The 27,123-nt window shown below is 45.5% G+C and overlaps 1 long non-coding RNA gene across 1 annotated transcript in view; it reads right to left on the bottom strand.

Moving 5' to 3' along the window:
- Nucleotides 1-462: 462 nt before the first annotated feature.
- The window catches only part of LOC147267545 (uncharacterized), a 29,081-nt gene continuing 2,420 nt past the window's right edge, over nt 463-27,123 (bottom strand). The window contains exons 2-10 of the long non-coding RNA XR_015112041.1: nt 24,310-24,511; nt 22,992-24,131; nt 22,652-22,729; nt 22,409-22,560; nt 22,158-22,289; nt 19,559-19,628; nt 18,793-18,905; nt 18,567-18,653; nt 463-569 (exon numbers count right to left, since the gene is read on the bottom strand). This is a non-coding gene — a long non-coding RNA (uncharacterized LOC147267545). The remainder of the gene's footprint in view (nt 570-18,566; nt 18,654-18,792; nt 18,906-19,558; nt 19,629-22,157; nt 22,290-22,408; nt 22,561-22,651; nt 22,730-22,991; nt 24,132-24,309; nt 24,512-27,123) is intronic.

Raw genomic sequence — 27,123 nt, 5'->3', positions numbered from 1 at the left:
ATTTGGTAAATCGTCACAGCTGAGACTTACTGCAGACTTAGGGAATCTCTATAGGGACTGTTAAAAGCACTGATACAGTATTAGGGATGTTCATGTGCTGACTTTACAAATGTATGTTGAAGGACAAACCACAGGTCCCAACAGTCTTTTTTTTTTGGGGGGGGGGGGGCTCAGATATGCTCATGTGGCATAACGGGGGGGGGGGGGGTGATAATAGTTCAACAACGCCACCTGGTAGCAGTTAGCTCCCAGGAAATCCTGTATTTCGCAGGCACACAGGTTTGAAAAGCCCACAAGCAAGAGACAATATAAACAAATATTTTTTTAATAATTCATACTTTAAAAACAGGGGAATAATACCATTCCGTTAAAAACAGCAGTTGCACAGGCCAGGGCAGTAAATAAAATCATGCAGGTGTGTGGCTTACCAGGCGGCAGGGGGGCAAACCGAACCAAAAGAAACTCCTCAAATCATAACACCCGTGATGTCACACTCACACTGCAACAAAAGAAATTTGTGAAGAAGAAGCCACCACCAGGAAAGAACTGCCGCCGTCAGCACACGGCACCTGTCCAACAAAACACAAGAAAATCAAATGAAGGCCAGAGAAAAGAGAACTTAATCACACTGATATAATTGCAAAAATCTATAAGAAATTAACAACAATGTACAATAATTAAATGCAAAGAAAAATAACAGAACAAGCCCCAAAAGTATGGGAACCAACACAGCCAAAAGAGTCAAAAGAAAGAGTTAAAAAAAAAAAATCAAAAGACAGAGCCAAAACAGCAGTGCTCTAGTGGAATGGCAGCCGGTCCGGGACAGCAGCACGTCACAGCACTGCCCAGAGACACTAGATTAATAAATGAACAACAGAAACATACTAAATGATAGGGCATAGGAGTGAGCATGTCAGAGTGAACGTCACACTTGTGCGTGATTCAACATGGCGGCACACATCTGAAGATACAGAACAAGCTAACTCCTTAAACGCCGATTCACACAGTTAGATCAATCGGAAACTCAAACCACGGTAAGAGATTTTCAACTCTCTCATCCACAAACAATCCTCAAAATAGATCTGGAAGAAGAGACAGTGGAAAGTCTGCAGGAGTACGTCGACGAGTGCAACCACCGACTCGTCATGGGCAAGACGGACAACGCGATGACCCCACTTCCTAAAAGAAGCCGACCGTCCAGCGCACCCTCATCGCCAGATAAGGATTTCGGAGACATTCTGGAATCAATAGACAAAAAACTGACAAGTTTCGATGCAAGACTCTCTCTAGTGGAAATCCTCCACAGAGAGTTCCAGGCTCTCCGTGAGTCGCTGGAATTTAGCCAGCAACAGGTGGCTTCACTGGCCGCTGAAAATCAAGCCCTTAAAGCCTCCATTAAATCACTCACCGAGGGGGCGACGGAGATTACTGCGGAGAACAAGCGGATGAAAGAGGCCATCCTCGACATCCAAGCTAGGAGCATGCGGGACAACCTGGTATTCTCCGGCATACCTGAGCAGACGGAGGAAGACCCCGAGATGTCCATCAAAGACTTCCTCCACAAACAGCTGAAACTTCCGATGGAGACCGTGAAGAACATCACCCTCCACCGGGTGCATCGCCTTGGAGGGAAGAGACCAGAGAACCGGCGGCCCAGACCCATCATTGCGAAGTTCGAGCACTTCAAGCAGAAGGAGCTGGTGAAGAGCCGGGGCAGGGAGCTGAGAGGAACGGACTTCAGTGTGAACGATCAATTCCCTAAGGAGATGCTGGAGCGCCGCAAACGCCTGTTCCCTGTAAGGAAGAGGTTCATCGACGGAGGATCCTGCGCTGTCATCGCGGTGGATAAACTGTACGTTAATGGCCAGTTGTTTCGTGATCCGGAGATCACCCCTTGGCTCTGCTAAAGCGCGTCTCCTCTCTCTACCCGGAACTCACCGGATTCAGCCGAGAATTGTATTAGCATGATGAAGGTCATGGATTAAGGTAACACCAGTTTCTCTCATTCGTTGTTGTTTTTTTAAATTTTGTTTTTTTCTTCTTTGTCTTTCAATACTGTGTTAAGCCTAAAACATAAAAACGCACATGGTAGACTGCTACATGCCGAGTTTACTCACGAGTGTGTATTTATGTGTGTATTTATGTCTCCCCTTTGTCTTTCCTTTCGTTGTTCTGTGTTACATGTTAGTTTTAAATGTGATGTTTATATGGTTTGTAGTGCAGGGATATAATATTGTTACATTTGCCACACACATGCACTCTCATCCTCTCTGGCGCCACCACACACGCGCGTGCACAAAGATACAGGTACACATTCTCTCTCTCACTCACCTACTTGTTACAATTTACACTCAGTAGATTAGTTTAGACACGAACAAACTACGGTTTGTCACTTGGAATGTACGTGGAATTGGCTCAAGTGAAAAACGGCTTAAAATTTTAACACACCTACAAAATTTACAAGCAGACATTGTCCTATTACAGGAAACCCATCTACCTAAAACAGGTAATCATGTGTTAAGCCCACAGTTCCCGCACACATACACAGCGAGTTATAACACCAAGCAAAGAGGCGTAGCCATTCTGATTCACAAAAACGTCAGGTTCACTTGTAAAAACACCATTGTAGACCCAGAAGGTAGGTTTTTAATAGTCACCATATCCACACACAACACAGAGGTATGCATGGCCAGTATATATGGTCCAAATATTGATGACCCCTCCTTCTTCCACAGCTTCTTCACTGCACTCTCAGCCCACTCAGACACAGCACTCATAGTGGGAGGGGACTTCAACCTGGTATTGAACCCACAAGTGGACAGAATCCGTAGAGCAGCTAGTCAGCGCAACTGCCAATCATCCGACATAATAAAGCAGTACATGAGTGATTTCGGTCTTTGCGATGCTTGGCGCTCACACCACCCCATGATTAAGGAATACACCTACTACTCACCAGTGCACCACTCCTCCTCTCGTTTGGACCACTTTTTAATTAGCAACTCAATTGTGAAGGATGTCTTTGACACCAAGATTCACCCCATTGTCATTAGCGACCACGCACCAGTCACTCTGACACTCACAAAAAAAACTAGAACACCGCTTTCTAAACAATGGAGATTTAATACATCATTGCTCAAGGACCCTTATTTTATTAAATCCTTTAAGGAGGAATGGACAATATTCTGTGAGATAAATGACCAGCCTGATGTCTCAGCTTGTGTGCTATGGCAGGCGGCAAAAGCAGTCATGCGGGGCAAAATAATATCTTACTCTTCATATCAGAAAAAACAGGAGAAAGCTCTCGAAACAGAATTAAATGAAAAAATTAAAGCCTTGGAGACAACTTATGCCGCCTCCCAAGAGGAACACCTACTGAGAGAATTAAGGGAATTAAAACTAAAACTAAATAATTTACTCGACATCAAAACACAATTTCAGCTGCAGAGACTACACTTGGAGAACTTTGAACATAACAATGAATCCAGCAGATTTTTAGCAAACCAACTAAAACGGAACAAAGAAAGAGCAACAATATCCTCCATTAAGGACTCCAATGGGGAAATAACCTGTGACCCAGAAGAAATCAATTACATTTTAAGGGAATTCTATAAAAAACTTTACTCACCTGAGATTAACCCATCCAAATCTTGCATTGAAAACTTTCTAAGCACAATTGACTTGCCAAAATTAAATCAAGACCAAATAATGGCTCTGGAGTCACCTATTTCTATCGAGGAACTTCAAGAAGCCCTTAAACATATGCCAAACAAGAAAGCCCCGGGACCAGATGGCTTTCCTGCAGAATTCTACAAAGAGTTTTGGCCTGAGCTTGCACCAATATTTTACAAAACGTTCACTGAAATACAGGAAACCTCGACCATGCCACCCCACATGAACCGTGCGATTATTAGCCTTCTCCTTAAACCGGACAAAGACCCAGCACTTCCATCAAGCTATCGTCCAATATCACTTATAAATGCAGATATTAAAGTCATCAGCAAGGCGCTAGCTAGAAGGCTTGAAAAAGTAACACCTCACATAATACATCCTGACCAGACCGGGTTTATTAAAGGACGGCACTCTACCAACAACACACGTAGACTTATCAACCTGATAGACTACTGTAACAATCAGAGCAAGGATGCCATAATTGTCTCCCTAGATGCAGAAAAAGCATTCAACAGGGTAAATTGGAACTTTCTCCTCACCATATTACAAAAGTTTGGGTTTGGAGATAACTTTGTGAACTGGATCAAAATATTTTACCGCGCTCCCAGTGCTTGTGTCAGAACAAATGATCAAACTTCTCCAAGCTTCTCTCTCCAAAGAGGAACCAGACAGGGTTGTCCACTTTCCCCTTCCCTTTTTGCTATATTCATAGAGCCACTCGCAGCTGCAGTCCGGCAAAACAACAACATCAAGGGAATTGACACTACAAATGTGATCCATAAGATAAGCCTTTATGCTGATGATGTATTACTTTTCCTACGGAATGCACAATCATCTCTCCCTGAAACGATAGCACTCATTGACAAATTCTCAACCATTTCTGACTACTCTATTAATTGGAGCAAGTCAACTGTTCTTCCCATCAACTCAGGTTTCCCGAGTACGCTCGCCGTACCATTACGGCCAGGAAACATTAAATACCTGGGCATCAACATCTCTGCCAAATTGTCTGACTTGACACGGCTAAATCATACCGCCCTAATCAAAGAAATAGAGGACGACCTCACCCGGTGGCGCACACTACCCATATCACTTATTGGAAGAATAGCAACAGTAAAAATGATGATCTTGCCAAAAATCAACTATGTTTTCTCGATGGTTCCGACCCAACCTCCCCGGACTTGGTTCAAAACACTCGACTCTAACATCTCCAAATTTCTCTGGAAAGCTAAGCCACCACGTATAAGCTTAAAGACTTTACAAAAGAGTAAAGACTATGGTGGCTTGGAACGACCAAATTTTTATAATTACTACTTGGCCAATAGATTACAATACATACTAAAATGGTTAAAGCCAAACTCATTAGACCAAGCATGGCGCGATATTGAACAAACATTCTGCAAAGAAATCCAAATATCTGATCTCCCTTTTATCAGCCCTGTTATCAAGCATCACAGCTGCTTTAAGTACATTAGCATCAGCAAAACCCTCATAGCATGGTGGGAATTTCTCAAAAGCAATGGGCTCTCGAACACCCCTTGCAGGCTCACGCCTATCTGGAACAATCCTGACATCCTGCAAAATAAAAAAACAATACATTTTGCTGCATGGGCCAATAAAGGGATTAAAAATCTAGAGCATATCTTCCAAGACAAAGAATTCATAGAATTTAACCAAATTACAGCAAATTATGGTATCAACAAAAAAAAATTTCTGGAATATCTTCAGCTCAAATCTATAATACAGGCACGGTTTGACCTTACCCAGTTAGACTTAGAGCTTCCACCTAGAATAACAGATTTTTTACAAATTTCACCCCCTAAACTACTGTCTAAAATTAACTCAATAGTTTCAACAACAGAACTTATAGTCTCTATTCCTTCATCCAAATGGGAGAAAGATCTGTCGATCAACCCACACCCTAACTTTTGGATAGAAATCTGCTCCAACACATTTAGAATGATTCGCAGTGGTAACCTACAATTAATAAATTACAAGGTTCTCCACAGAACACACTACACAGGACAAAGGATGTTCCAGATGAGCCTCACACAAACAAACATTTGTCCATATTGTGCGACTGGCTCACCAGACTGCTATCTGCATGCTATATGGCTTTGTACACCTGTTAACAATTTTTGGCAGAGGGTTTGTAAAGACCTATCACGGTGGTTAGGGTACCCCATCCCCATCTCCCCCTCACTTTGTCTGCTAGGTGACCTCACTAATGTTAATATGGAAGTAAACAAATCCTGCATGCTTCTCACTGCTCTAAGCATCGCAAAGAAGGCCATCCTGATGAATTGGAAATCCAAGAACAACCTAAGCATTACTCAATATAGAAACCTTTTATTAGACCACATTTCCATGGAGAGAATGTCTGCTTGGGAGGAAAGTCGATCGTCAGAGTTCGAACAAATCTGGTCCCCGATAATTAAATCCATCACATAGTTTTGATTAGGGGGGGCTGGGCTTCGTGGCTCTGGCCCTGGGGCGGGTGGCTATGGACGCTGGCTGCCTTGGGTGTCCGGTGGCTCGCTGGGCTGGTGGGCCTGGGGTTACTGCCTTCTGGGGCGGCTTTGGGTCTCGTCTGTTGAGGGACGACGTGGGGGGCGTGGGGGTGGCTTCCCCTATCATGGCGGCACCCTATGGGATTGGGGGTTGGGGGTCCTTGGGCTGGGTCGGGGCCTCCACCTGGCATGGGGGGGTCGGGGGCCCTGTGCTCTGCTGCCGGGGATTTGCGCCGGTCCCCCAGTGGGGTCCTGCGGTGGGGGGCTGTAGTCGCCCGGTCCCCGGGCCCCGGCGGGGCGTGCTGGGGCCTGCCGTGGCGGCTGGGGCATATTTGCCCCCGGACGATGGGAGGAGGGTGGGGAAGGAAGGTTAGGTGGGGTTAGAGAGGGAGGGGGGTAAGGGGGAGGGGGGTCGGGAGGTCGGGAGGGAGGTAGGGGCTGGAGAGTGAGGTAGAGGTGGACTGCTTGGCGCCTGGGACTTGCTGACCTGGGGCCCTGCCGCTCCCCCGGGGGGGGGGTCGCACCCACATTTGGGAGGGGTTTGCTAGCCTCGGCCCACCCTCGGGCGGGCTGGGCTCTGGCGCGGTGTCCTGGACTGCCACCACTCCGGACAAAGGGAGGATGGTAGGGGACGTCTGAGGATGGGGGCTGACCTCCTTGATGCTGATCGAACTGGGGGCCCTGACCACGGGCTGCTGGCTGGGCCCTCCCTGCCCTCTGACTGCACGGTGGTGGGCCCTCTGCCCGGATCTCTGGACAGTGCCCCTTGGTGCTCCAATCTGACCTCTGGACCAGGGAGGCTAGACTCCCTGTCGGCTGGTTGCAGGAGTGACGGGGTGGTCAGCGGGGCCAGTCTGGAAGCTGACCCCCTGCAGGTCTGGCCCATTCCTCAGCCCCTCTCATTGCCTCTCTGTCCCATCACATCACATCTTATGTATCACTAGGCCTTGAGGGGCTGGACCCCCCAATTTTAATCACATCGTAGACATTTAGGGCTTGGGGGAGTGCATGAGGATGTACTGTGAGACTCTGCCGTCTGCAACCGGCGGGGTTCCCATGCCCTGGGTGCCTCCGCCAATTTTAACCACATTCTAGTCATCCACATCATCACATCTACATTCCCATGCACAACATGCACCCTGCACCATGTTGGGATGGGGGGGCAGGTGGGGCAGGGAGTGGGTCCAGTGCTGCCTCCTTTGCTAACTGCACCATTGCGGGCCTGGGGGCCTAGCCGGGGCTCTTCGGGGGGGGGGGGGGGTGGTCCTCTTCCCGGCATGGTGGTTGGGCTGGGGTTGGTCACGGGCCCTGCTGCTGTACGGTGGATCGCTTGCTGGCGGTTTCACTAAGTCTGAGGTGCCCTGGACCGTATCAGCATCTGTGGTGTTCTCAGCCCCTTTATGGAGGAAGATGAGAGTATGATTGTTTTGTGCGGGGGTGGCGGTCCTGGGCATGCGTGCCTTCAGCTCACCCCAGCGGGTGGGCTGTACCTTTCCGGGGAGTGGGGGGTCCCGGCTGGCTGGCTGGTGGTGCCCTATAGCCTGAAACCCTCCTGCTCTGGGGGGAGGGGGAGAACAGGGGATGGGTAGAGGGGATGGGGATCAAGGGTTGGGGGGGGATAGCTCTGTTCGGGGGCGGTGGGCCTGGTCGTTGTGGTGGGCTGTGGCTGCCCCGCCTGGGTGTGGGGTGTGGGTGGGTGTCGGCCTCGCCGCTGGCGGACCCCTTGGGGGGCTCTGGTCGGGTCTCGGGCTGGGGGGCCCTGTGCCCCTGGGCTCTGCTCATGCTGTGGGGGGGGGGGAGTGCCCGGCGGGACCAGGGTCATCTCTGCCCCGTCTCTCTGTGGGTTGCTTCCGGGTGGGGGTTGCTGCTCCTATGCGTTCCTATGGGTCCTGGCATGGGTTGGGCCTGTGGCTGTTTCCTGGGGGAGGGGTGGCCTGGGGCTCCCCGTGTCCTGGGGATTTCAGGGTGCTCTGGTGACCTGGTCCTGACCTACCTGCCATCCTGGACTGGGGGTGCGATGTCCTGGCCCCCCACATCAGCTACAGCCAGCTACGCACAGCATCCAAGATAAACCATAGCACATACACATACACGTACACACGCGTATACACACATACACGCATGGAGCGCACAGCTGACCCATAAACACACACTCAGACATTTATCTTAAAATTATATTAAACCAAATGGTAAGCCTGCACCGGAAATTCTGCAACCATTGTTTTTTGTTTTTTTTTCTTTCTTTTTCTTTTGTTGTTGTTACTTTTTCTTTGTTTGTTTATTTGTTTTTTGTTTGTTTTTGTCTTTGTTTGTTTTTGTGTTTTTGTTGTTGTTGTTGTTGTTGTTTTCTGCTATTGCTGTTGTTTTTTTGTCTCCCCCCTCCCCCTTGTCTTCCCTATCCTGTCCCTGTTCTCTCTTCCTGTCCACTCCTGAGCCTCAGTCCGGTAGCTTCATCAATGAACCAACACCATTCCTAATAAAGTTAAGCATAAATGGCAATAGGAGGAGTTTATCAGATTCCTCCTATGCAGAATAAAACTGCTTCAGTACAACAAGGCACCAGGAACACTGATGCTGCTTGCCTCAGCTACTGAACAGGACAGGTAAAAAAAAAAAAAAATACAGGGAAAAAAAGAAAAGAAAAAAAAAACATACTAAATGAAACATAAGGCCAAGTAACCAACCCAATTACGCACTGCTTGATCTGGAACAGCTGACTCAGCAGTGACGACGGCAAATCCCGCATCACAGGCCACCAAGCTGTTCCAAAGAATTGAGGTGAGGCGGAAACAGAACAAGGCTGGAAGTTGGGACGGAGCTAAAAAACAACAGAACTTACCACAAGGGAAACGGAACGCGCACCAGGAGCCCTGGACTGCACACAAAATTCCCCGCTAAACCAGCGGATTGACCCGCTGCAGGAGAGGCATAATGTCATAAACCATGACGTAAGATATACGACAAACCTAGTGGTAGCACCTTACCTGGATCAGGCTAGGGAGCCTGCGAAGCCCACCACACTACGCTAGGCGGGTGGCCACACCAAGCCGTTCCAGCAGTCAAACAATCAAATCAGCACGGCTCCAGCAGCCAGCTGCGCCAAGCCAAATTGGTTGAGGGAAAGGGCGCACGCCACACCGAAAGTGCCACAGCCGTGAAGGCACAGGTGGAAGTGGAGAAAAAGAAAGAACAATGTGGTCATGCCAAAATCACGACACGGCAGAGGTTGGCACAGTGCCACGCTGTGGTAAGGAGGATGACAGGATGCAGAGCAGACGAAATTGTCTTTAGAACGGTGTAGGTTGGATTTCATGAAGGATGGAAAGTCTGTTGCTGGTGCTTCTGGGGAACTGGGAGGTTCATCGGCTCTTTTTGAGAACATGGGTGAGTGTTTTGATGTGCTGGGCAACTTGTGGCTGCTGCCAATGTTTAATGAGAAGGATCCAGACTCTTTTTTTTCTTTGTTTGAGCGCGTCGCCGACTCGAGAAAGTGGCCGGAGTCTGCGTGCACGTTAATGTTACAGTGTGTTTTAACCGGCAGACCGCAGGAGGCCTGTTCGTCTTTGTCTGCTGTTGACAGTCAGTTATTCGGTGGTAGAATCCACTGTTCTTAAGGCTTACGAACTGGTCCCTGAAGCGTACCGTCAGCGTTTTCGGTCGAGGAGGAAGGCTGAAAAGTCACGGGCGAACTCCAGGTGAGTTTTCTTGTCAGTTCATTTTACGTGCTGGTGTGCTGCATTGAAGGACTCTTTTGAAAGTTTATGTGATCTGATAGTTTTGGAGCAATTTAGAAATTCAGTTCCTGAGAATATTGCCACCCATATTAGCGACCAGAAGGTAAGGACTGCCATGGAGGCGGGTGCTATAGCAGATGATTATGTTCTGATGCACAGGCATGTGTTTGGACACAGGCACGCTCGCAGCCCTGGTCCTACTGGAAGTGTAGTGTATTCTCCTGCTTATCCACCTAGGGCTGGTGTGAGGGAGGCAGAGAAGGTTTGTAACTTCTGCCATAAGAAGGGTCACTGGAAAGCTGATTGTTATGCTTTAAAAACTAAGACTAAACAGCCCGTTACACAGGCGAAAGGTATGTGTTTGGCAATGTCAATGCCCGTGGCTCACTCAGAAAGGGAGGGGGTGCACCAGGACACTTCACCCAGTGACCTTGATGTTTTCTTGCCTTTTGTGTCTGATGGTTTTGTTTCTTTGGTGGGAAGTGATGAGAGGGTGCTGGGTCCTCTGTGACACAGCTGCTTTTGACTCCTTTATTTAGGCTTCAGTGTTGCCTTTTTCTGAAAAGAGTGACACTGGGCTCACTGTCTTGGGTGTAGGCATGAGGGTTTTGCAGGTTCCGCTGCACAACATTGAATTGTTTTCAGACCTCGTTCAAGGTTAGGTGGCGGTTGGCTTACGTAGGGCATTGCCAATTGAGGGCATCACACTCATTTTGGGTAATGGGGTGGCGGGGTCCCGTATTTGGGCTGATAGTCCAACGTCTCTTCCTGTTGTTTCCTCTTTCCCATTGGTTTGGAAAAAACCCGACGAAAATGAAGTGAGTTTTCCAGAGGTTTTTACCGTGTGTACAGTGATGCGCGCCATGGCATGTGTGGATGCTGCTGCTCACGGCCGTGACGTGAAGGGCGTAGAGCTTGGCGCGGCAGAGTTGGTTGCATTTTCCATGTCGGATGTTCCCCTCTCACTTTCATCGGAAGACCTGAAGATTGAACAGCGTGATGACACTTCTTTAGTGGTTCTATTTGAACAGGTGCGTCTGACAGAGGATGTGGATGAGAGCTCTCAGGTCAGTTGTTCAAAATGATGTTCTTTTGAGAAGGTGGGTTCCCCATGGTGACAATTTTGTTGGCGACCCAGTCTTTCAGGTTGTCGTGCCAGTTAAATTTCGGGATGCTGTGCTGAAGTTGGCACATGATGATGCTGGACACTGGGGGGTCAGGAAGACTTACGATCGAGTGTTAAAGCATTTCTTGAAGCAGGATGTTGCTATGTACAATAAGACCTGTCATACATGCCAACTCTCAGGTAAACATAATCAGGGAATAGCCCCTGTGCCTCTGCTTTCGATCCCAGCGATCAGTCAGCCTTGATTATTGACTGTGGGTCCGCTGCCTTCTTCCAGGTCTGGTGCTGTGTACCTCCTCTCTATAATGTGTCAGACTACACGCTATCCGGCTGCATACCCGTTGTGCACGATAACGGTCTGTTGTGCGAGCACTCAGTCAGTTTATCTCGGTTTTTGGGATTCCAAAAATTATTCAATCAGATCAGGGATCAAATTTTTCCTCTCATCTGTTCTCCCAGGTATTAAAGCAGTTGCTCATCAAACACATTAAAGCCTCTGCATATCATCCGCAGAGTCAGGGGGCCCTCGAACAATTCCACCAGACGTTAAAGTCCCTGTTGCGTGCATATTGCACTGAGATGGAACAAGACTGGGAGGAGGGCTTGCCCTGGTTGTTGCTGACTACACAGGAGACTACTGGGTTTAGCCCAAATGATTTGGTGTTTGGACACACAGTGCGAGGGGCGTTAACTTTGCTTTGTCATCAGTGGAAAGAATCGGATGTTTCAAGGAACTTAATTGATTATATGAACGGTTTCCGACACAGGATGTATGCTGCTGGGGTATTGGCAAACCAAAAGTTGTCATTGGGTTGGGTTGTATCCTGGTTTCTTCGGTGACACTCCCACTCAGACACATTTAATCCAGCATGACATAGATGTTGGAGACACTCAGCCAATAACCCAGTGATTTTATCGTGTTAACCCTGAAAAGCGTAAGTACCTTGACACTGAAATACAATATATGTTGAACCATGGCATTCCTGAGCCCTCATCATCAAGTTGGGCTTCACCTTGTCTTTTTGTGCCCAAACCTGATAACACCTTCACCTTTAGTACCGACTTTCGGAAAGTGAACGCTGTCACTCGGCCTGATTCATTTCCACTCCCTCGCATGGAAGATTGTGTTAATCGGGTCAGCCAGGCAAAATATGTTAGTAAATTTGATTTATTAAAAGGTTACTGGCAAGTTCCTTTATCCCAGCGAGCACGAGACATTTCAGCGTTTATTACACCAAAAGGATTGTTCTCTTATAAGGTCATGCCTTTTGGGTTGCGAAATGCTCCGGCGACCTTTCGGAGGTTGATGACCAAGGTACTGGGTGACATGGAAGGGTTTACTTAGATGACGTCGTTGTGTTCTCTGACACTTGGTCCCAACATCTGGAATGCATCCGAGTCCTGTTTGGCTGTTAAGCTGAGGCACGACTCAATGTCAACCTTGCCAAGTGTGAGTTTGCAAGGGCGACAGTGATGTATTTAGGTCGGGTGCTTGGGCAGGGCACTGTCCTGTGAAGGAAAAAGTCCAGGCAGTTGCACAGTACCCTGTCCCAGCCACGAAGAAAGAGCTAATGCGTTTTCTTGGTTTACTGGGTTACTACAGGAGCTTCTGCAGGAACTTCTTTTCAGTAGTAGCACCCCTTACTGATTTGCTGAATGCCAAAGTAACTTTGTCTGGTCCCCTGTGTGTCAGCAGGCTTTTGAAAGAATCAAAAGTATGATGTGTAATGCCCCGTGAGCGCCCGTTCTCCTTGCAGGTGGATGCTAGTCAGGTGGGTGCAGGAGCTGTTCTCCTGCAGGAGGATGATTTTGGTGTTGCTAAGCCTGTGAGCTCCTTTTCTAAGAAGTTTAATTCATATCAGCTTAACTACTCCACAATTGAAAAAGAAGCCTTGACTTTAGTGTGGGCCTACACACACTTTGACGTGTATGTGGGTTCTGGTGTTGTGCCTGTGGTGGTCTACACCGACCACAACCCTTTGACATTCCTCAACTCTCTAAAATGTCCAAACCAGAGATTAATCCGGTGGTCCCTATTGTTACAGTCTTATTGGTTAGACATCTGGCATGTCAAGGGTTCTGACAATGTAGTGGCAGATGCATTGTCAAGGGCACCTTGACTCCTCCAGTGTTTAACTTAGCTTGGTGATGCATGTTTGTCTCTTTGTGTCTCTGTCTCTCCTTCTCTCTCTTAAAGTTGCTTCCTTGGTACCAGGTTGCTGAGGGGGAGGGTGTGAAGATGAGTACCCGAGGTAAATGAGCAGGTGTTGAGTAAACTGAAACCTGAGTAACCTTCGCACACATTGTTACACGCATCCAACGACAGACATCCACACTTCCACATCTCATGTTGTTAGCATAATTTACTGTCTTTATTTGAATAAATATTGTTACTTGGTCTGCGTCTCTCCCTCTTTTGTCGTGGCTTTTGAGCCGGTCATGACACCAAGCATTCAGCACAGTCGTTAAGGCTCTTTCATAGCCGCTTAAGTAATGCCAACAAGTGTTTGTGTTTATGGCTTTTTTGTGCCCGATGTATGTGCGGTTGTCAAATAATGTATGTTACCAAACACCACCACATAGTGTCACCAACGGACCAAAGTGCAGTCAACGCAAGAATCGGCTTTCCGCCAACTTCTATGGCACCTCCGGAGCTGGCGTGAAACAGCGCAAGAATCGATGAACTTTTCGCATTGATACATCTGAACATGAGCGCCGATCCTGGCGTATGCAAATTTTTCTTGCGTAAACAGCATTGTTACATGAGGCCCCTGGTTCCAATTCCAATCAACCCAATCACCCAGCTTCAGTTTGCCAGTACCTCTGCTAGTCAGTTCTCAAACACTGTGGTGGGAAGACAATTGCCTACTGCAGAGCAACTGTTTGGAGAACCCAGAGTGACTGGCGGTGAGCTGGCTGTGTATTTGTTTGATTATTATGAGTATTTGACCTTATTGATTGATAGACAATATCAATGAATTAAATTCTATTTGCTTGACTGGTTTGTTCGATATCTTAAGTTCACATTGACTTTGATTGACCATGCTTAAAGGTGACGTATGCCATTTTGGCGAGATATTATTTTCTCTGTTAACTTGTGTTGTCAAGTTGATTCCTAATGCTGTTGTATTTGTGTTTTACTTTTTCAAGGTTTTTCACCTGAATGAATTGTTCATGGCAATTTAAGGTCTAACCCAACAAAATAAATGGTCAAAGATACTTTCTGCCTGATCCTTGAAAGCAAAAGAGTGAAGTCCAGTGGACTCTGGGATACAGTTGATTTACCCTTTTCAAGATAGGGGGACAGAACTGAAGATAACTTGACAGCGAAAAACCGCCTCCCACTGGATAACTCCAGGAAACAGAGACTGGAGAAAACCAGGATATCAAAGTGGCAAGTCTGAACAGCTGGAGGAGAAACCAAGGATCCTGAAGATCGAACTCACTGGTTGCAACCAATGTTTTGTCTTTTTTTTTCTCTCTGTTGTTATTGTTGTTACTGGTTTTTTGTTGTTTGTTTGTTCATTTTTCTGCTATTGCTGTTGTTTTTGTCTCCCCCCTTGTCTTCCCTATCCTGTCCCTGTTTTCTCTTCCTATCCACTCCTGAGCCTCAGTCCAGTAGCTTTATCAATGAACCATTACCATTCCAAATAAAATCAAGCACAAATGGCGATAGGAGGAGTTTATCAGATTCCTCCTTTGCAGAGTAAAACTGCCTCAGTACAACAAGGCACCAGGAACATCGATACTGAACAGGACAGGTTAAAAAAAAAAGATCGAACTCACCTTCAAATCCTCCTCACTAACCTCACTCCCCCTCCACCCTCACCTGTGCTGCAACCATGGCTGAACATCTCAAGAGGGACAGAACAGCTGCAAAAGCATGCTTTACCCGTCTTGTCAGCAGCATCAGAAGGAACCATGAGGACATGTCTGAGGAGGAGTTCAGAGGAGACTGCCTCAAGAACTGCCTCAAGAACCTCACAGCGGCAGCCAACAAGGTCATGGAGGCCAATGAAAATGTGGAGGCTGAGCTTATTGAGGAGCTGTAAGAGGGGGAGAACAAGCTCACCGAAGTGCAGAAGGCTGATTTGGCAAAAAATGCAGAAGAGTCAAAGTCAAAACTGAAGGAGGTCAAAGGACTGCTTTAGAAGGCCCTCTGGGACAACCTTAGAGGTATTGAAGTGTCCACAGCTCTGGAGGCTGCAAACCAGGAGTGCCAGCGCACTACCACTGTTGAGCCCAGTTAGAACCAGAAGGGATACGAATTCATGCTCCACCACCTGGAAGGACTGATGAAGACCACAAAGGAAGCACACAAGCGGTGGAAATGGTGGATCCCCGAGGAAGAAGAGGGATGGATCCAGAACGACCTGAAATCAGCCATCAAACTAAAACCAACAGCCCTTCCCAAGTTCACTGGCCACAAACATGATTTTCACAGGTGGAAGAAGGACTGGGAGGCACTCCAGCAGCAGGGTGAGCCAACAGGATCCAAGGAGGTGAAGAAAGCCCAGTTGCTCGACAGCATTGATGAGAAAATCATAAGAGATCTTCACCTCACCACCCACTACACGGTCGATGAAATCTTTTGTGTCCTTGAGAATCGCTATGGCAACCAAACATCCATTGTAGTTGAGATAGTGGAGAAGGGAATGGAACCAGTTAAAAACAGAGTCTATTGCTGAATTCATGGCAGAATTGAGAAGACTGTCTGAGCATTGTTCATTTGGAAGAAATCTGTCAGATTCACTGCGAGATCGATTTGTGTGTGGGCTGCACAACAAAAATATACAAAAACGACTGTTAACAGAAAAAGACCTGACGCTGAAACGTGCCATTGAACTCACTATGTCAATGGAAGCTGCTGCCAAAGGCGCTACTGAGCTGCAACAGCAGATGGCGCAAGAATGCCATGTACACGAGTGCAATATGCACAACATAGACAAAAGAACACAGAAAAATTATGCATGCTATCGCTGTGGAAAGAAGTCACACGCTCCAGCTGAATGTTGGTTTAAAGATAAGGAGCACAACAAGTGCCATAAAACAGGCCACATACAGAAAATGTGCAAAACAAAAGTGAGAGAAAAAGTGAAAGAGAAAAAGTTCCACAAACGTAGGGATAAACAAAAACAAATGCAAGACATTGAAACTTGCTCTTCTGATTCAGACAGTGCACAAGACCTAGCTTGCTTTGATGTACGCTCATTAAAAAGACCCAACAGAGGAATCATACGGGTTTCACCCAAAGTGGAAGGAGAAACACTGACTATGGAATTGGATACTGGATCTGCATTATCAGTCATCTCCAAGAAGGATTACCAGGCACACTTCTCACATCTGCAATTGCAGTCTACTGATGTAATGCTCAAAACTTACACAGGGGAGGGCATAGCCCCAATGGGGGTGATCAAGGTGAATGTTCACTACGGTGATCATCGGCGTGTGCTGTCCCTGTATGTGGTTGAGAGAGGAGGTGCACCCCTGTTTGGCCGTGAATGGCTTCGTGAAATAGAATTGGATTGGCAGTCAATTAAAGAAATGCAAGCGACAGTGACCAAAAAGCAGAGCAGCGGCTCTACAAATGAAAACTTGAACAAAATACTTACCAATGCAGGAGAAGTTTTTCAAGATGGCATAGGCACGCTAAAGCACCTGAAAGCCCAGATTGTACTGGATGATGACGCTGTACCCAAATTCCACAAGGCGCGTCCAGTTCCATACGCTCTCTGCCCCAAAGTGGAAAATGAACTCCAAAGGCTGGAAAATGAGGGCATCTTATCGAAAGTGGACTGGTCTGAATGGGCGACGCCAATAGTGCCAGTGGTAAAGGGAAATGGCTCAGTACGCATCTGCGGAGATTTTAAGGTGACAGTCAATCCGGTCCTCAGGGCTGAACAGTACCCTCTACCGCAAATTGATGACATCTTCGCAGCGCTGTGCCAGGGCAAGCGATTTTCCAAGGTTGACCTAGCGAAGGCATACTTACAGATGGAGATGGAGGAGTCGTCTAAAAAGTACTTGACTATCAACACCTCCAAAGGTCTCTAACAGTACAACCGCCTGGTCTTCGGCATCGCTTCAGCACCAGCAATCTGGCAGAAGGCAATGGAGGAAGTCCTACAAGTCATACCGAATACACAGTGCTATTTGGATGACATAGTAATTACGGGAGCTAACGACGACGAACATCCTGAAAACCTGGAAAAAGTGCTTAAAAGATTGAATGAATTTGGATTACCCGCTAACAAAGCAAAATGTGATACCTGCTAACAAAGCAAAATGTGAATTCTTCCAGGATGAAGTTGAATACTGTGGCCATAAAATTGATAAAAACAGGCTACACAAATGCAAAGACAAAATCGATGCTGTTTTGAAGGCCCCACCACAAAATGTCTCTCAACTGAGATCTTTCTTGGTCCTGGTGAATTATTACGGAAAATTCTTGCCCAACCTGTCCTCAGTACTACACCCATTGAATTGCCTACTCCAACAGGGCAATAGGTGGCACTGGTCCCAGGACTGTGAAAAGGCCTTCAAACAAGCGAAGCAGTTAGTGACATCAGACAATGTGTTGACACACTATGACCCCCAAGTGCCTTCAAGCTTGCGTGTGATGCTTCCCCTTATGGAATTGGAGCCGTGCTATCACACCGGTTCACTGATGGAACAGAGCGACCAATAGCATTTGCCTCCCGATCGCTGAATGCAGCTGAGCGCAACTATGCACAAATCGACAGAGAAGCTCTTAGTCTGGTCTGGGGAGTGAAAAAGTTCAATCAATATTTATATGGAAAGCCCTTTACCCTCCTCACAGATCATAAGCCTCTAGTTTCCATCTTTAACCCAGCTAAGGGAGTGCCAGCCATGGCCGCTGCTCGACTGCAACGTTGGGCCTTGTTCCTGAGTGCTCACACCTACAGCATTGAGTACAAGGGCACACACCATCATGGGAACGCTGATGCGCTGTCCCGTTTGCCACTACAAGTCGCACAGCCAGTAAAGACCAAGGAAGCAGTGGGCATGTTCCAGATGACACAAGTGGATCCCCTACCAGTCACAAGTGAGGAGAGATCGCACAAGAGACAGGCCACGACCCTGTCTTGTCCAGAGTCTACGAGTTGACGCTGAAAGGCTGGCCACACCAGGGTGACTCATCCTTACCGGGCTATTCCAGTCGCCGTGAACAGCTCACAGTGCATCAAGGATGCATTTTGTGGGGGGCGAGGGTGGTAATACCACAGAAGCTGTGCCAGATAGTTAGTTATAGTTATTGTTAATACTCAGGTAAACCCCTTTAGTTTTAGTGGGGATATTAATGCTGGAAGGGAGGAGTGTTATGTATGGGATATTGGGATCTATTTTATTTCATTATTGCGCACAAGTATGTAATGGTTTTGAACAAGTTCTTAAGTAAAAAAGAGCCTCAGCTCATAAAATGGCAATATCTGTGTCTGTGCTTATTGTGGCACATCTAAGGTAGAATGTGAGTGTGTGTAAAGGCACTACGGAGTCACAACATACACAACAACACTGGAGTTTTTCCATGTCCCAAGCTGCGTGCAGAACACCATCAGCCAATACTTCAGCAGCTTTCACATGTGCTTCACCCTGGAGAGGTACACAACAGGATGACAACAGTTGGAACGTGGGATTGCCATGGGATGTGTCATCTCCCCTATCCTGTTTGTAGTAGCCTTTGAAGTCATCCTGAGAGGGTCCAGGGAGGTAGTCGGTGGCATGAAACTACCTTTCGGCGAGAGGCTTCCTCCACTCCGGAGCTACATGGATGATGTGACGAGCATTCTCCAGACCCTCTCCCCTCAGGTGCTCCTTGAGTGCCAACAGCCAATCAGAGTCTATCTGACAGATGAGAGGGTTTTTCAATTATATACAAATTCATGTAAAATTATAGTAATAAGCAGTGATTAAATGTGCAGCTTGTTATTACAAGGTAAATGTTCATAGTTACGTTTTACAGTTTTTTTTTCTGTAATTTTAGGATGAATCATATTAGTTTTACATTTAATTGCATGCACTTTCATATTCAAATTTTCAAATTCTAGATGTGAATACAGGGAATTTTTTTCATTGTGGACAATGTTTTTTGAATGGACTAAGACTACAAAGCTGTTTACCAGGAGACCTTGGAGCATCTTCAGTTCTGGACACAAAATTGTTAAATTTAAGGTGAGTGAAATGGCAGTGAATTTAACTTAAGTAAAATGAATAACAAATGACAAAAGTGAGAGGACAGATGTGTTTACTATTTATGAAAGCTTTGGTAGAAAAGCCATTACAATATAAAAGTGTACAAAACACAACACATAAAAACCAATACGCACAAACTGGATAGTGTTGTGAATTCACTGAATACGAAACAGTTTTTTTATCAATATTTGCTCTCTTACAAATTAAAACAGCCATCAGAGCAAGAACAACAAAGCATACACGTTTGTATGTACACAGACCAGTGTCTCTTTGTAGTGCTGGAGGCAGTGATTCTCTATCCCCACCTGTATCCCTTCTGATTCTTTCAGTTTCTTCTTTCACATCCGGAAAGGGGATCTTTCAAATGTCAACTGTCTGTAAGGAAAGGAGAAAGAACAAAAAGTAACAAATCATTTTCATTGATAAATGTGTGAGGTTTGTCATACCGTTTTTACAGGGAGGTAATTAATGAGGTACATGTGACTGAATTTATGATTTATATCTAAGAATGAGTAGACAATTATTATGATAAAAACTAAATCCCTAATGTCTTATTTTTAGTTGCAGTGAGCTTTTCCCATTATTGTTAGCTGCAGTGATCAAGGATAGAGCATCATCATTTAAGACTTCATCCCATTGAAATCTGTGTGTACTATGAGCTCTGGAGGAGGTGCATCAGGTAGCACTGCCATGGCAGGCTAACATCTACCTATGCAATCAAAAAAAAATATGTATATACCTTTAAACTATATTTATACAATTTTCAGGGTATATACAAGGAAAATATCAGAGCAAAAATTAGATCTATGAAGTCAAAAGAACTGTCCCAAGAGCTCAGAGACAGAAACAATAAATGCAGCAGAATTTTTTTTTGATAGCTTTGTTCAAATCTGTGTCTTGCTACAGTTCTAAGAGCTCAGTGGCTGAACAGTTGGGGCAGAAGAGACTTGATGAGAAAGGTAACTAAGAATTAAAAGATCACTCTCAATGAGCTCCACATATCCTTTGTGGAGTCCTGGTTGACCCAAACTTCTTACATATAACAGTTATGGAGACAACTATGTTGTTTTGTGATGACTATGAAGCATCTTAGGAGGAGACTGATTACATTTTAATGTATCTTTGTAAACTATCTTGTGTGCAATGACATTTCTAAATTGAAATGAATCTGCGTTAGTTCATATGAAGGTAGAATATCCAGTGTTGTCATGTAAGGGATAATGTAGAGGTAGTCGCTTGTTATGAAGAAATAAACCCTTTAGGGTGTGTAAAACCCCTCGGCTCTGCGTAAGTGTTTCATACATTCTATCTGGGTTTATTTCTGTACAACAACCTCCTCACTCTACAGTACATTATTCCTTACAAACTCTCCTCAACACAATAGAACAAAATGTTAATAAACTCATCAATAATCCCAGAATCAAGAACCAGACAATCTGCACTTTAGTTAGCTATTGTTTTTGCGATGTACATATAAAGTATGGTCATAATATGTTATATTTGTTTTATTTTGACAAAGTCATTGCTCAAAAAAAGTATCACATGTTTATGCGAACCAAAATGGTTGATTACTGTCATTTGGCAATAGGATAGGATTTACATTCCTCCCTACAGCTTTTTAGTGTTGCCTGCAGGAGGCAGTATGGTGCTTTGCTTCTCCCCCTGAGACTCTTTTCATACTTTGTTTACTTCCTCATTGTACTGAGTAAAGTTACAACTGACATAAGCAATGGTCGTTTGTCTCTTTCCATTTCCTGTTTATACAGGTTGGTTATGTTTCATACTGTGAAACTACATGATGATTACACATTTAAGTTCAGTTTCAGATGGAATACTAAAGTATTGAATATGTTTATAGGGGTTTGTGAATCAGTAGATATCTCTTATTACTACTGTTTTTAATAAAATAAAACTTTTTGTTTCCCTTTACCTACTTTACATGTTTTGAGATCAGCTGACGCTCCTCCAGGACAGCACTCCAGGTGTGCAACAATGTTTAAATGCCCTCGTCCTGGTTCATGGTGTTCTGGGCCTGTCCTAGAGGAGCGATCTGACAGCAGGAGTGACCAGACAGGCGGCTGCACCTCAATAAGGTCAGCTGATAAAGGCACATCGCCACATGACATTTGGTGACGCTTCTGAGGAAGATAAAGGAACAAGCGGTCGAAACATGTAAAGCTGGTAAAGACAAAATTAACATGTTCAATATAGTAGATCTTTTCTTTTATGTGTCAAATATGGCTATTGGTGCCTGCCTCTAATTCACTTCTCTTTTTTTGTATATTCTCGTGTTTTTGCACCTTCCTTGGATAGGACAGTCAGAGAGAGACAGGAAACAGGAATGCAGAGAAGGAAGGATGACATGCAGCAATGGGCGACTGGAGGATTCAAATAAGGGCTGGTCACAGCGAGAACTAAAGCGCATAAAATTGATAGTACAGTTTCAGATATTAAGGCAACACATTCTACGTTTCATGGTATTTTTTGTTTAAGCATTTGTAACTCACATACTTGCTCATTTCACTGACTGAATGGGACATTGTACACTAGCACCCTGGACAGTATGATTTTATGTAAAACCGAAAAGGCAGTATTTTGGTTTTAATATTATGAATGATTTTTGAAGATAATCTCACATTTAGGATGGGATGAAAGGGGGAAGATATATTTTGCATATTTTTAAATAAATTCAAATGAGTGAAGCTGTAACCAACAGAAGCTATGGTTGCCTGTCAAGTCTTTCTCCTGTTTTTATTGGATACCGTACCTGTTCTATGGATCTGACAGTCTGACACCTAAAACATTTCCAAAATTTCACAGGGCACAGGAGCCATTCAATGATTTTTTTATTTGATCAAGTGTTTGAGTGTTAATTGTGTTCATTTGGTGATATAGTGATCATACCTTCATTCTCGCCACTCAAGATTTGCAATTTTTGAAATGACGCTTAGCACCCTTGGGTTAACGGCATACTGGCGGCCCTTTTCTTTTTGTTTGACTTAGGTCCCTTTGTCTGGGTTGATTTTGAAGATGCACCTGTTGGAAAAAGAAAGAAACATTGTATTTGAAAGGATATCTTTCACAGCTTCAGTTACCAAATAAGGTGTGTTTTTTTCATAAATACACACACATATTCCTACACACACATTACTTACCACCGTAGGAACTCAAGTGTAGCTCCCATCTCCATTGGATAATCAATGTTATGTGCATAGAAGGAGCAGAACATCATCTGGAATGCCTTGGTGAAGCTGGTGAATTGTTCATCAGTTCAGTTCATCAGTTTTTCCTCAGTCGATGTGAGGGTCTAAGGGCAGAGGATGTTGTTATGATGCCATGTGAAGCCCTTTGAGACAAACTGTTTGTGAAAACGGGCTATACAAATAAAATTGCCTTGCCTTGCCTTGCCTTGCCTTCATTCACAATTACCTGGTCAACTGCCAACATGAAGAGCTTGGCAGTGAGTTCAGTGTTACCTGTGAACAGGGCAAGTGGACCAACACAGTAAATAGCTTGCCTTGTGTTTTCGGATTAAATTACAGTGAGGTTAAGAAAACCAGGGGAATCGCCCATACTGTGTCTTTACTGGAAAACTAATCCTCTGCCAAATTAAGGACAGCAAAAAAATGTCAGGTGATTTCTTCATCTATTAACATGTATGATTGGCAGTGTATGATGCACTCCCTGAGATCTCTAAACAAAAAAGTTTACACAAATCACTTTTGGGTAAAAACTTACCACAGACCAAAAAGCAGGGTGTCCATGGGAGTTTAGTGGTGTCAACATCAGTTGCAATAGCTGTGTCATCAACATTCACAAACATCTTCTCCTGCTGCTCTTTAAAATGGGCAAGAAGAAACATCACAGCCGCACATGTTTCGTGTGCTCCTGTCAGGGTCTGGCTGAGGATAATGTCAACGTTGCTTGATGGCTCAATTTGGGCAAACTGAAAGTAACACATCACGCTTCTGATTTTGGTGATTGTGGACACCTCAAATTCATTGTTTATCTGGACACCAGTAAACTCCTTGAAATGAACCCTCATTCCAATTTCCTGGAAGAGGAAAGGCCACTCCTTTAGGATTTCTTTGGTTTCCTTTGTTCCTGACAGTATGTCTCTCCTCTGTGATGGAAACGTTTCCACCATCAAGCTTTCAATCTTCTTTGCATCTTTTTCTTTGTTTCTGTACATTTTCAACAGTTCTTCCTGTTTTTGCTTTTGCATTTGTTTATTTTCTCCAAGAGGTAACCCTGGATCAGAGTTCACACAGCCATAAGCATCTCTGCTCTTCTTTCCATCAGATGTACCGGCATTTTCTGAAAGCCTTTTCTTGCAAGGCACTGATCGTAATTATCTATTCGCGATACAAATTGTTTAACAAGTGAATCATAGCCGGTGTAAACAACCTGGCCCTCAATCTCATCTTGGAACGATTTGTGGTACTGCATTACTATTTGTCTCAAAATTTTGGTTATGTGTCTTTTCCCAGGTTTTTTGCAAACAGCAAGTATCTCAGCCACCAAAATTCTCACTACCTCTCTGCTGCAGAGGGCCTCTTCTCATCATCTAACAGCTTCTTTGTGTTGATGGGATCTTGTCCCACGGAATCTTGAAGTTGTAATGCCAGCTGTTGTCAAAAATAGATGAGGACCCACTCTCCACAGATTCAGTGGGTGAGACTTGAGTCATCAGAGAATATGAGGCTGAACTTGGCAGAGGAGATGAGGTTGAAATTCTTACACGTGCATGTGTGCTCCTATCCATAGCTGTGTCTTCAGAGTCACTAAAACACAATTCGTCCTGAGTGCTTATTTCCTCACAAAGGCTGGTTGATAGGGAGGAGGACTCATCCTCTACTCTCCTGGCACCATGTGACACTGAAACACACAAAAATACATTTATATCAGTGAATAATCGTTCACATATTCCCTTACATATTTTCTGCAATAATATCTACATGTATTAAAACTTCAAAATGAGAAAAATGCTGTATGGAAAATATTTTTACAAGTAGATTTTTATCTGGTTTTCACTACTATTTTCATTTGGACTTACATTTGATGCAGGCCATGAGTTTTCGAATCTCATGGGCTTTAAGGCTCCTGCAAGGTCCTCCGCAGCAACATACAGTACATCAAATCCTGGTCAGATTCCACTCTGAGGTCTTTTACAACTTGAACCATTTTTTCCATAACAGCCTCTTGGCTGAATGTAGCCTGCAAGGATGCAGTCAGGTGACTCTCCCAACCTGCCATGCCTGTAAGTGACAAGATTTCAGGAAAGCAGATGACTCATTACATCACAGTTGCAATTTATTGATATCGTTCTATACATGTACACACATTTACCATGGAAATTATACACATTACAATACTGGCATTCATCTACCTCAGAGGCAGTACAGAAGAATAGTTCCATCACCACTGATCCACAACACTATGCTTTAGAGAGAGGACGTTTTGTCCATTCAGACTGTACAAGGCCAGTGGGTAAAAATCCAGGCACTGTTCTGCCTGGAAGCAGCACATACCCTCGGCAGTTTCTCTGACTTCATACAGTCCAAACTCTGACCAATATAGTGACATGAATGGTGTCACCAGAAACCACACATCATTGTTATCTTTCATCAAGCTCAATACGCCCAAATTTGTTTGACTCATCAGTCTCACATTTCAAACAGAGAAAGGATTCCTTTTTGTACAGGGTTCCCTTCAGGTTGACTTCTGTGCACACATACTCAGGTTCTGAGGGCATGTTAGTTTCAACTGCAGTCACTGTGCAAGTTAGCATGGTAAGGAGTGGAGCTGTTTGACCTCAACACTTGTGGGAAAAGGATTTTGAGTTGAGAGTAGTTAGGAGGAATTGGTGCAGGTTTGCGAGAGTGTGGCACACATTCTTGAAGTTTTGTATCCTCCTCACACACCTCTTGAAGTAAGATTGTTTATTCTCAAATCGCATTGTCCTTAGCCATATTAGTGGACCAAGTTTGAGAGTCAGTGAGGCATAGTGGAGAAGATAGTGGTGTTTGGGTTTGAGGTGCTCACAGGGAAACAGTGTTTTCCTCGTTTCTAAGTATTCTATCACAACAACATGGAGGTACGCAACCTGGGCAATGGTGATCTTAGGTGCACACACTAGTTCCACTAGCTCTTTTAAAGTAATCATTAAATTCCACACTGGGTCATGAGAATCCACTTTGTCACCAATAATGACAGGCAGGAGCCGAAGAAGACACCAGTTCTCTGCTGCTTGGCCACCTGTTGTGTTGGCCTTTTCACTCACTTGACAAGGAGATGAGCTGGAATGTGACCCATTGTAGGCAAATTGTGAAATTCTCCTGTTCAGTTGAGAGTATGTAAACCATCCATTCATCGTCGTCTTCCGCTTATTCCTTTCAATCAAGGGTCGCGGGGGGGCTGGAGCCTATCCCAGCGGCTACGGGCGAGAGGCGGGGTACACCCTGGACAGGTGTATGTAAACCAATGCCTAATTTTTATGAAGTAGTGCAGGTAAATGACTGTTGGCACAGCTGACAGCACCTTTGATATATATGTGATACCTTCAGCCATAGAAATATATATGGAGATGCCTTGGTCCGTGCTGTCTCATCTATGGTGCCATAGCATTGCGTTCACGCCATGATGGTTGCTCCAGGACTAATGCCAGGGCATTCCCCAGAGCTCCTGCTCAGCACGGTGAAACCCTTTGGGCCTCGGGGAGCACCACCACCCAGTCAAAATCATGGTTCTCTGATATGTTCAGCTTTCAAAGGGGGGATGGTCTAGAGGTGTGTGGCCGCTCATGGTCAATCATCCCCCCCCCCGGAAATCTGAACGTCAGAAAACCATGATTTTTAACCAGGTGGTTGCACTCTCTGAGGCCGGGGAGGGTGGCCACATACCTCCCACGCATCCCCCCTCGATACTTTGAAAAGGCAGACCATGATTTTGTTCAGGTGGTGGTGCTCTCTGTGGCCCAAAGGTCACATCGTGCTGGCCAGGAGCTCTGGGGAATGCCCTGGCATTAGTCCTGTAGCAACCAACATGGTGTGAATGCAATAATAATCATAAATCAGGATGAGGTTCACCTTTAATCCACAGAGGAAATAATAAAGATACCTAGAACATTATTTTCCTGCCCTGGACATCAGTTGGACAAACTATATCCTGCAGCAACATCCCTCACATTCATCTCCACCGTCCTCTTCACCAACGCCCCCTTTGCCAACTCATCTGCCCTCTCGTTCCCCTCCACCCCCACATGTGCTGGTACCCATAAAAACCTAACCTGACCCCCCCACTGAACTATCCTTGTGACTGCCTGAAAAACCTGGTACAAAACATCCTGACGACTACCCGTGTGACATGACCTGATGCTAGTTAGGACTGCTGCTCAATCTGAGCAGACCACCACCCTCCCCACTTGTGTACACTCCACCCACCTCAGTGCCACCAGCACCGCTACCATCTCCACTGTGTAAACCCACAGCCCATCTGTCGTGCGCCTACTAAGCCCTATCCCTCTCCCCGGTACTGCCACCCCAAATCCTGTCTCCCCAGACTCCGCCCTTGATCCATCAGTATAAACCTTCTCCCATCCACCATACACCCTTCTCATACACCTGTTGTGAGCCCTAACCAAGTCCTCCCCCTCCCCCTTCCTCCTCAACTCCAACAAACACCAGTCCACCTCTGGCCACTCCATCCTCCATGATGCCATCTCTGGGTACACCACTGCTTGACTCACCCTAATGTGCCCTACTCCTAGCTCCCTAGCCAGTACATTCCCTATCCTCCCAAAGTGCTCCCTGTGTCCCCCCGCCCCCCCCCCCCCCTCCCGTACTCCCAACACTCATCTAACACACTCTTG

This window comes from Aulostomus chinensis, chromosome 3 (genome assembly GCF_037954235.1).
Source record: "Aulostomus chinensis isolate RoL2024-O1b breed Wild chromosome 3, RoL_Achi_v1.0, whole genome shotgun sequence".
Lineage (NCBI taxonomy): Eukaryota > Metazoa > Chordata > Actinopteri > Syngnathiformes > Aulostomidae > Aulostomus > Aulostomus chinensis.
Note: the sequence above shows the minus strand (reverse complement) of the source record. Positions and strands in the feature narration are given on the sequence as shown.